Source organism: Dasypus novemcinctus, chromosome 12 (assembly GCF_030445035.2).
Source record: "Dasypus novemcinctus isolate mDasNov1 chromosome 12, mDasNov1.1.hap2, whole genome shotgun sequence".
Lineage (NCBI taxonomy): Eukaryota > Metazoa > Chordata > Mammalia > Cingulata > Dasypodidae > Dasypus > Dasypus novemcinctus.
In genome coordinates, this window is record NC_080684.1 from 109,663,844 (window position 1) to 109,674,715 (window position 10,872).

A 10,872-nucleotide genomic window follows, 5' to 3' on the forward strand; every position below is an offset into this window, starting at 1 on the left:
TACCCAGGCCGCTTGGCAGGTGACGTGGGATTGGACCCGCTGGTGCCGCAAGCTACGCTCTGCACTTTGCGCTGGAAGCGTGAGCTCAAGCCCACCAGCCCACGGCGGTGGGAGTGCCGGCACAGGGCGCGAGGACTCACACCTGAGGCCGGGGCTGCAGAGAGTGGGCCCCAGGGCAGAGGAGACCCGTGGGGCTGAGTCCAGCAGGGCTGGTGAGGGTGGGGGGCCCGTGGGCAGGCGTGGATGGTGGAGCAGCCAGGGGTGTCCCTGGAGCTGAAAGTGCAGGTGACACCCTCCTTCCTGTCCCTATGGTCGGGTCCTGATTGCATCCCATGGGGTGGCCGGGATGGGGTGAGCAGGACAGGGTGGTGGGGACAGGGTGGCCAGGATGGAGTGGCCGGGACAGGGTGGCCAGGATGGAGTGGTCGGGACGGGGTGGCCAGGATGGGGTGACCTGAGCCTGGGTGCCTAGGATGGGGTGGCTGGGACGGGGTGGCCGGGATGGGGTAACCGGGATGGGGTGGCCAGGATGGGGTGACCTGGGACTGGGTGACCAGGATGGGGAGACCAGGACGGGGTGGACCTGGGACTGGGTGTCCGGGATGGGGTTGGCCGGGACGCAGCGCCCTGCTCTCCTTCCCTCCGGGCGCCTCCCTGTCCCGGAGCTCCTGGGTGGCGGGGAAGGGCTCTTCTTTCCCGTCAGCGCCGCCCCGCTCGGCTGGGGTGGGCTTTCCTACCCAGGCTCTCTCCCTGCCCCTCATCCTGGGGGACGAGAGCCCCCAGCTGGACGCCACGGCCAGGGCACCATCGTCTCGTCGCTGGGTCTGGCCCTCGCTTGGTGAACTCAGAAGGTCCTCCGCTGCTGGGGTGCTCTGGCTTAGAGAGGGGCTGCTCTCCCTGGGGCCGCCGCCCCCTCCCCCCGCAGCGCCCCGTCACCCCAGCACCTATCCTGGTCCAGGACGGTCTCCTTAGGTGGTGGGGTTCAGGCTTGAAGGTAACTCCTCCGGGGGGAGTCGGCGTGGATGGCCCTGGTGTCCAGTTTAGGGTGGGGGTGGGGAGTAGGAAGCGCTCTGCCCTCAGGGGCTTAGAGGCTCAAAGCCAGGTCAGCATTTCCCAGGGACCCTGGCCCTGGAGCCGCCGCCAGGAGGGGCCCCCAGAGGCCAGAGCGAGGTGGCTTCACGGACCCCACGGCCGCTCAGGCACCTTGGGGGCTGCCATGGCAGGGGACGGCTGGAGGGCTGCTGGGCCTGCCCTGGCCCGCGCACGCCCCGGCGCCCTTTCCCGCGGCGCAGGCTGCCTGCAGGGCCAGTGGGAGGTGCACCTGCCGAGCCAGGCAGGGGCCGTGGGCCGGGCGGGTTCTTTTTGCGACCCTCCCGCTCGCCGAGCCGTGCCTGTGCAGTGCTGGACCCCTGCTCGGTGAGCGCCCGGGACCTGCCTCCACCATCCGCTGCCTTCAGCGAGGTTCCGGGGCCTTCTGGAAATGCTGCTGTGCAGCCTTCTGGAGGCAGGGGCCCTGTTTCTAGATACCAAAAGGTGGTGATGGGAGCAGAGGTGCAGGCGGGGCTGGCACGGCTCGTCCTTGCTGCTCCGCCCTGTGTCACATCTCGCTGAGTGCGCCCTGAGCCCCCGTCGGTGTCTTCCCTCGGCCGCCATGGGCTGGTGGGCCTGGGGTCAGGATGGTGCTCCCGGGCAGGCTCCGGGGGGCGGGGGCAGCAGGTGTGGGGGGGCCCTCAGGTCTGCTGCTCACAGCCTGTGCCGCGACTCCTGGGGAGTGGGGTCATTTTTCGGTTTTATGTGAAACGTGTCATCCCACTATAATGTGGTGCATGAGTCACAGAAGTGACACGCACGCCGTGAGATAACATGACGTGTGTATGTAAGTGTGAGTATACGAGTCACACTTATTTACTGTGCAGCCCGTAGTGGGACAGTGTGTGAGTGGAATGTGATTCCAGTGTCACATGGCTTTTGGACTTTACACACGCATGTTCTATGCACACACGTGCAAGCTGTTTTGCATGTGTGCACTTGCACACACGTGTGTCTGCCCTAACACCGGGGGTGAGCCTTGGCTCAGGAAAGCAGCAGGCACTGCGTCTCGGCGTCAGGCTGGATTTTGTCTCCTGGAGGTGACTTGGCAGAGGCGGCTGTCCCTGTGTAGGTGCAGGGCTCGTGCTCGTGCACCCGGCTGCACGCGCATGCACGCACACTTACTTGAGTTAATTAGCAAGCACTTGGAGCCTCCAGGCTCTGGCGTGAGGTAAGTGCTGGGCAGCCCAGGGATTTTTGTTGAGAAGCAGGAGAGATTTGTCTATCCAAGGGCTTTCCCTTCGCCACGCCAGGACGCAAGCCGTCTCCTTTGTTAGCCAACAAGTTCTATGTCCTAAAGACAAACCCTGAGAAATGGCCTGTCCTCCCAGCCTTGACAGCGTGTCAGCACCAGGGAGCCCGGTGCCGTGTAACGAGCGTGCCCCCCGGGGCGGGATGGACATATGGCTGTGGGGCTCGTGGACGGTGATACATCGTCAGGAATTCATGGCAGAGCTTGTTTTGCCAAACGTTTCACTGTGGAGGAATGAGGATGCCAACCTGGTTATCAAAATTTGACATTTGGAGCCTGCCTGCAGAATGTTTAACTCGTGGTTGCCATGTCAACAGCCCGCCTGTCTTCATTTACAGCAAGGCTTCCGCCCCCCCACCTCCCCACCCCGTGCCTGCCGCTGCCAGGGGACAGAGTGCCTTTGTCTGCAGCCACCAAGGAGCACCCGCGGGCACACATGTGCAGGTGCAGCTCCCCCATTGTCTGGGCTCTGGTGTCATGAAGAAGCATTTCCCGCCTGCACCAGGAGAGCTGCTCGGAATGCCCGCCTGGCCTGGGGGCCGTGTGGTGGCCCCCGTCGTGGCCCTCACGGTGGCGGAGCTGGCCCACGAGCGGGACGTGGCAGCCGGGGCCCCGCCTGGCCTCTGCCTGGCCATTTGGGGTTGAGGTGGTCCAGTCTGAACTGAGCTTGACCACCCCCGGACGGGCGCAGGGCTGGGACCCGGGGCGGCTCCCTCGGGGTGTCGATGCGCCCCTGCCTCTGCTGGAGGAGTGCCGCACTGGGCTGTGCCAGGGCCAGCGCCGCCCGACATGGGGACCCAGCCAGGTCCCAGGTCCTGGGCACTCGAGGCTTCCACTCTGTCCTCCCCACAGCCCCGGCGCCAGGCGAGGACCTTGTGGGAGAAGGGGGTCTGGCCATGGGGAGCCTGGGGTGGCGCCTGCCTTCTGCTCCCCAGCCTGTCCCACTCCTGGAGACTTTGCGTCTGACCCTCGGTGGGCGCCAGGTGTGGGTGCAGTGGGCCGTCTCACCCGCGGTCTGGGGGCCAGGGAGCCGTGGCCTTCCAGGGCTCACGGCCAGCAGGTGTAGGGCGCCGGGACCAGGGACAGGAGGCATGGCTGCCTGGAGATCCATCCTGCGGCTGGGAAGTTGGGAGGGTCCTGCAGTGGCCTGGACACCCCGCCCGGAGGGCGCACAACCTCGGGCTCCCTGCCAGCCCCAGGGCCAAGGCCGTGCTGACCGAGCCCGGGGGGAGGAGGGACCCCTGCCCCTGACCAACCGCTGCTCGCCCCCAGGCTGAGGCCTGCCCTGAGGGACCTCCACGTAGCCCCCCAAGTGCGAGCCCGTCCCACGTGCTCCTGGAAGCCGAGGAGGGGGACGGGCAGGGGCGGGGTCCTTGTCTGGGCCCTGCCCTGCTCTGTGGAGCTCAGCTCTGGGTGTCAGCGGCTGAAGAGGGCAGCGCTCCCCAAAGGGGCCTCTCAGGCGCACTTGGGGGCGCAGCCCGGGAGGGCGCCCCGGAGGCCCAGCTGCCGACAGACACGCGGCGACAGCACCGGCGCTCCGGACCTTCCGTGCAGGGCGGACTCCCGAAAGGCTGTCCCGGAAGCCAACGAGGGAGACCCCGGGAAGCCCTGCCTCTGCCTGACCGGACGTGGGGGGCTGTTCCCGGAGGAGGGGCCTGGGCTGGGGCAGGAGGATGCAGTGAAGCCGGGAGCCCCGTGGCCCGCCCAGTTCACGCTTCTTCCAGCCCTTGACCTCTGAGTCTGGCCCCAGGGGTACGCTCAGCTGCCCCGTGGGGTCAGGTCCATCTCTCGGTGGTGGCACCAGGGCCTGGGGGTTTGCCGTGCATGGCTGGAGGACCCCACACATGGGGTGGACGCCCCATGACCATCCCTTGCTGGGGAGGGTGCAGGAGTGCAGGCTGGGACCCGGGCTCATTCTGCTGGGAGGCGTGCACGAAGGGTGCACAAAGGGTGCAAGGGCCTGTGGGAGCACCGGGGACCGTGGGCGCACCCTGCCCCAGAGGCAGCCAGCCACAGCCTCTGGCCTCCTGGCAGGACGGGGTGTCATGAGCTTGGCATGTGCAGCAGGTTGATATGGTTATGAATTCCTAAAGCAGGTATTGGATTATGTCTGTAATCTGGTCTGTGCCTGGGCCTGATTGAGTTATGATTGGGGCTTTAATTGGGCCACATCATTAGGGCGTTGAGCCCCCGCCCCTTATTGGGTGGGGACTCACAGATAAAAGGCATGGCCAAGGACAGAGCTGGGGGGTTTCTGATATTGGAGTTTTGATGTTGGAGTTTGATGCTGAAGCTGGAGCCCCAGGGAGACAGACAGAGCCCTTAGCCTGATCGTCTAACGGCTGACCTTGTGGAGAAAACAGCAGAGTCGAGCCCAGAGGAGCCCAGGAAAGCCTGAGCCCTGGCAGACCTCGGCAGCCCTCTTGCTCCAACACGTGGAAATAAGCTTTGGTGAGGGAAGTAACTTACGCTTTATGGCCTAGTATCTGTAAGTTCCTACTCCAAATAAATACCCTTTGTAACGCTCTGCAGATTTCTGTTTTACACCAGCACCCTTTTGGCTAGTACAGTGTGTGTGTGAACGGCCCATCCGTGCGAGGCTGCGCCAGGGGTCTGAACCCGTGGGTGCCCAGTGTGGGGTCTGGAGCTGCAGGGAGGGGTGGGCATGCTGCTGAGCAGCTCCCTTTCACTTCTTCTGGGCTGCTTGTCCCTTGCCCCATCCCACCGCATGCCCTGTTGCAGTGTCTCAGATGTGGGCTTGCTGGGAATTCAGGAAGGCCGGCACGCGAGGGTGGGGTGGGGGCTCTGCAGGCAGCCAGGGCCCTGGGTGTGAGGGGCTCGCGGGCGCTGCAGGGGAGGGGCCCGGGGCGCATCTCCATGGAAGCCCAGGCGTGACCGGGCAGTGCCCCGAACCTCAACATGGTGCCCCCCGTGGCCCACGCACACAGCCCCCCGGACATGGGGCTGAAGTCCTCAGGCACTTGGGCTGCATTTGGCCAGGGGCCTGGTATTGCCTGGCCGGGGGCTCAAAATGGTGTTCCCATTTTCAGAGGCTCATAATCATGAAGAGGGCGTGCGATGGGGCAGAGGGGCTGGGAGCGCTCGCTGGCTTGCCCTTCACAGAATGCCAGCTCCTGATTTTGGGGGGAAGCAGTGGAGCTGGGTGAGTGGGCAGTGGAGAAGAATGGCCTCTTTGACCAAGGGCTTGCTGGGCCGACCTGTGCCCTGCCCTGGTGGCCCGCCGGGTGATTTGGGGTGATACGATAGGAGGGGGTGGAAGCTCCCTCTCTTGAGCTCTTTGCAGTACTTGGTATCATTTATGAGGTGTCACAGAGGATGGAGCACATGGAGTCACCTGCAAGGACTGACTGAAGGTGGTCTAACTCAGTGTAGCAGTCAGCCATCACTGTCACCATGCTGCTTAACAAACATCCCCTACACTAGTTTCCAACAGCAGCCAGTGCTGGTTTCCTTTCTCATGGCCCTGCAGGTTGTCTGGACAGCTCCAGGCTGCTCAGTGGGTTCAATCTTCCCCTGTGTCTCCAAGTTCTCTGTCCAGGGGCTTTCCAGCATGTTCCTCTTAGGGTCGATCACAGACATATGAGTCCAGCCCCACATGTAGAGCTCCCACTTGGCTACCACCCACTAGTGGTTGGTGGCTGAGCCCAAATACCCAAGGGGCAGGAAAGTGGGTTCTAATGATCCAGTCTGGGCTCACGCATGTCTCCACAGCAGCAGGAGCCAGCGGGCACCCTGGAGTCAGGGAGTGTAGCCCCCGCCATTTACCAGTCACGTCAGGTTTTTTAAACTCATGTCTCATTTTTTGTCAATTTTCAGTGAGTGTACTATAAAGCTGTAGTAGATTTGTGTTTTTAGGCATGAGTAAATATAGATTCGGGGAGGACGCGTACTCGTTTTTTAAGCCTACGTGATAGATGTGAGCTCATGGAGGCTGGGAGACCTCGGGCTGAGGAGTTGCCAGGTCCCGCAGCGCCGAGCCGGCCAGGCTGGACTCGACTGAGGGCAGCACCTTGGGGCCTCCCTCTGACCTGCCGAGTAATTGCCATTTTCAGACCTTGCCTTCCTGGTAAATAATGACATTTCTCCGTCTCACGCAGGATGTGGGCTGTATGGAAATGAAGACGGGGCCTGGGAAGCCAGGGCCCTGGAGAGGGGCCCGAGAGACCCGGTGGACTTCCAAATCGGTTTATTTGCAGCTAATCGGAGGCGCAGCCGATGCCGGAACAGGACAGCAGGCTGCACCTCTGCGGGGTGAGGGCGGCGGGGTGCCGGGCCACTGAAGTGGCGCTTATTGTTTCTCAGCGAAGAAAAACTGTTTGATTTCCCTTTTGGCACCTGGTCTGAAACAAGGAGAATTGTCACGTCAAGTTTTCCTAAAGGCAAAGTAACATTTGGGTAGGTGTAGCTTGTCAATACGACTTTTCCTTTTTTCCCCCTTAAACAAGACCCAGCTCCTCGGAGAGGAATGAGCCCGTTGGGAAGAAATGAGTGACGAGCGGAAGGATAAAGTGTACTTGGCGAAGAGGCGCGGCAGTGGCCTGCGAGCTGCTCTTGGGGGAGCCTCGGTGGGACTCGACGTGAAGACGCGCGACCCTGGCCTCTGGGCCCAGCAGGTGCTGCCGAGCGCCCGGTCTTCTCGTTAAGAAGCCCTGGGGGTCAGCCGTGCACGGCCCCACCGGGACCTGCTCTCAAGGACTTACGCTACCTGGAAGGGAGAGGCGAGAAGCAAAGAAACGAATTAGCACTGCGATGTCTGGTAGCGGGACGTTCTCCACAAAGGGAACAGTGGCTTGATAGGGCCGAGAGGCTGCCTGGTGGCCCTTGAGGTGACAGCTGACCTGAGCGCTGAGTAAGAAGAAGGAGCCAGCCGTGGTCTCCCACGGTGAAACCACGGATGCACGAGCACGGTGCGGTGCGGGACTGGAGCTGGTCCCTGGCCCGAGCAGAGCCTGGGGCCTGTTCCGTTTGCTTCCTGGAGGAAGGGCCGGCGACAGGGAAGGGGGCTCTGATTTAGACTTCAAAGGCTCCCACCGCCGGCCGCGTGGAGAAGGAGTGAGGGGTGTGGGGGTGGAGGCAGGGAGATGGGCGGGGAGGCCGCTGGATCACCTGGCCGAGGATGGCGGTGACCAGCTGCGTGAGGAAGGTGCAGCTCCAGCGCGACCTGTTGTGTGTCCATCCCGAGCTGTCGGTGTGGTATCCTCGTTGGAGCCGAGGCTCCGGAAAGTTCTGGCATCTGAGATGCTACCGGATGCAGTGACAGCTCAGCCCAGGCTTAGACAACGGAGGACTTGCTGGGTTCCACAGCGGGGAGGAGAGGCCAGGGGCTGGGCGTCCCGGGGCCAGCGTGCCCAGCCCCTCGTCCCCAGACCTGAGTGCCCTGCTCTCCTGGCCGGCTCCCCGCACGGTCCGGCGGGGTGCCGGGGGCCCCCAGCCCTCGTGCAGAGGCCGATGTTGACCCTGGCCTGACCCGCGCGGGTCCCAGGCTCCCCTGGAGCTCAGGATGTGGATGGGAGACGGCAGGTGGGCTTCGCTGATGCCAGGGGGGGCCGTCCGAGCTGGGGCGGGGGTCTGCTCCCCGAGCCCCCGCCCGCTGGCGTACGGCCGGCCACTTGAGCAAAACACCTGGCAAACATCAGGAGGGGCTCAGGGACCCCCAGGAATTGGCTTTGCGAGGCCACCTGTCCCGGACTCTCCTAGAGCGGGGAGGTCGGCGTCCCCCACGAGAGAAGGTCTGTGGCCGGCCTCCCTGGTCCCGGCTTCTCCCGGTAAAACGACGTCACGTGAGGCGCTTGCACCCCTCGACCCCCGGGTCTCCCTCAGCCCCTGGCAAAGCCGATCTGGGCCCCCCTCACGTGGGCCGACCCCCAGGTCAGGGCGGGGCCTCGTCTTCCTTGCTCCAGCGCGCGCTCCGTCCTCTCGGTGGAATCCGAGCCTGATCCCGATCCTTCGGCTCCGTCTCAAGTTACAGTGCTGAAATAATCTCATAATTTGCCAATTATTCCTTCTTTACAAAATGATGTTATTCGGAATTTAGTCACTAATGTGCTGTGAAGCACGGGGCCCCGGTGCCAGCGCCGGGCGCTTAGGGGGTGATTTGTGGCGCCGGCGTAATGGGCTTGTTGTTTGCCTGTCGATTGCTTTCACGAGAAGCCGGGCAGGGAGCGCGGCACCTGATCAGTGTGTCGTGTAGCCACCGGCAGCTCGCGGTTGCCCACCTGCCATGGGCCATCTGCCACAGGGACGGGTGGGAGCCGGGGCTGGGGGTCTCGCCAGGGACCCTTGGCTGGGGAGGCTGGGCCAGGAGCAAGCCCAGCGGGTCTGACCCCCAAGCCACAGCCCTGCCACTGCGCAGAGCCTTCTGGGGTGCGTGCCCCGACCCCAGACCCCCTTCTCGTGACCCCGTGGGCCCCGAGATGTGCTTGCAAGGGCCCAGGCTTGGCTTCGGCACGCGTTTCGTCTGAGCCCTGGATCCTTGTGGGGAAGTCGTGGCACAGGGACGCGGCTCTGGGCCAGCTCCTTGCTCTGCAGCCTCGGTTTACCTGGTGGCAGCACGGGCTGTGGGTGGCCCCCCTGGTGCCTGCTGGCCCTAAGGGGAGACCAACCTCTCCCTGGCCTCCCTGGCCGCTGACGCTGCTCCCTGCACCCGGGAACTAGGGCCCTGTGGACAGGGCTGTGCGGCCTCAGGCACCCGGGTTGTCCTCCTTCACCGAGTGACCGAAGGCCCCACAGCCCTTGGCTGTGCCCAGTTTACCTCCCTCACCTTATCGTCCAGGTGCAGGCAGAGGGGTGGGGCCGGGGGCACCACTGCTGCCAGGGGCTCTTGACCTGGGTGGGGGGTCGGGGAGCGAGGCAGTGACGGCCCTAGCTGGACGCTGCCCCGGGGGTCAAGCTCTCTGCCTGCCTCTGCCCTGCACCCCTCCAGGCACCAGGACATGCCTGCGCTCTCCACGAGGCACCGAGGGACGGGGACGCGGGGCTCTGAGCCCGCCAGGGAGCGTCCCTGGGGGCCGGAGGGGCTCAGTCCTGCCTCGGGCACAGGGCACAGCGCAGGGAGAAGGGCCAGGTCCCCGCTGCCCGTCCACTGCAGGGCGGCTCCGAGCCAGCCGCCGCCTCTCCGTGCCCACCACCCCTCCACCAGGCTGTGCCCCTCTGAGAGCTGGGGTGGGAGAGGCTCCCCACGGCTGGCCGTGCCCCCCCGACCCTGCAGCCAGCGCCGGGGCTCCCATGGGCGCTGTTGGGCCAGGTGACCTGGTCCCCAGGCACACCCATGTCCCTGGAGGCGTCAGCCGGGGCCCCGCGGTGTCCCCGCCCCTCCTGGGAGCCCAGCCCGGGCGCTCGCCGAGACGGGCCTGATGGTGCCGGGAGGACAACAGGCAGGGTGGGGAGCGCTCCTGAGGCCGGGGTGAGGCAGGGCTGGTGGGTGTTCGCTGACCCGCCCACCTGAGGAGCAGGAGGACTGGGGGGTGTGCTGCGCCAGCGCGGAGCCCCCGCCTCGGGCACCGAGGCTTTGGGCAACACCTTGGGGGAGGCACCAGCCGGCCTCGTGGGACCCCCTCAGGGCCTGGCTCAGAGCCCAGGTGCTGCTGGCCGCTGCACCTGCAGGAAGCCTGGGATCAGATCGGGGTCCCCTGCGGGAGACGGGGTCAGCCCCTGGCAGGGGAAGGGGCCAGCGGGGCAGAGGGGCTCCCTGAGACGGAAGAGCCCCAATCATGTGGGGTGCAGAGGGGCCAGGAAGGGCGGTGCAGAGAGGAGAGGCAGGACTGGGGGTGCAGGGGAGGCAGGACTGGGGTGTGGGAGAGGCAGGACTGGGGGTGCAGCAGGGGAGGCAGGACTGGGGGTTGAGGGGAGGCAGGACTGGGGTGCAGGAGAGGCAGGACTGGGGTGCAGCAGGGGAGGCAGGACTGGGGTACAGGAGAGGCAGGACTGGGGGTGCAGCAGGGGAGGCAGGCCTGTCCTGCCCCCCCAGACCCCCATTTTTAGCAACAGTGCATCTTGCACACCTCCTAGGTCAGAGTCAGTGGGGGGCTGGAGGGGGACGGGAGCAGGGCCCCCAGCCCTGAGCTCTGGAGCCAGCCGCCCCACTGGGCGACCTTGCCGGCGACTTGCCCTCTCTGTGCCCCCCTCCCCTCTAGCGCTGCCCCTTCTGGGTTGTTGGCAGGTGGCGCTGTCGCACTGGGCACAGAGGTATGTCTGTTGTTTCAAACAGCCCCCCTGGGCTGATAACCTTCCGCTGGGGGGCGGCTTGGGCCAGGTCCCCATCGCAGAGCAGCAGGCCGCGCGGTCCCGGCTCAGGTGGGGTGGGGGCTGAGTGCCTGGCAGCGGAGCCACCCACCTGGCGCCGGCAGGCGGGGCCCAAGGCCAGGGCCCCCAGCCCCCCTCCACTCCCATCTCGCCGACCTTGTGGAGTGTTCCAGGGAAGCAATCTGGGTCACTGCTACCTTTTTTACTGAAAATAAGATTTTTTTCAAAATGTTACCTCTTTTTTCAAACATCGCCCGTCGACAAGTCCA

General features: G+C 64.9%; 1 protein-coding gene across 1 annotated transcript in view; it reads left to right on the forward strand.

The window, feature by feature from the left end:
• The window catches only part of TAFA5 (TAFA chemokine like family member 5), a 221,186-nt gene that overhangs the window by 37,770 nt on the left and 172,544 nt on the right, over nucleotides 1–10,872 (forward strand). The window lies entirely within an intron of this gene.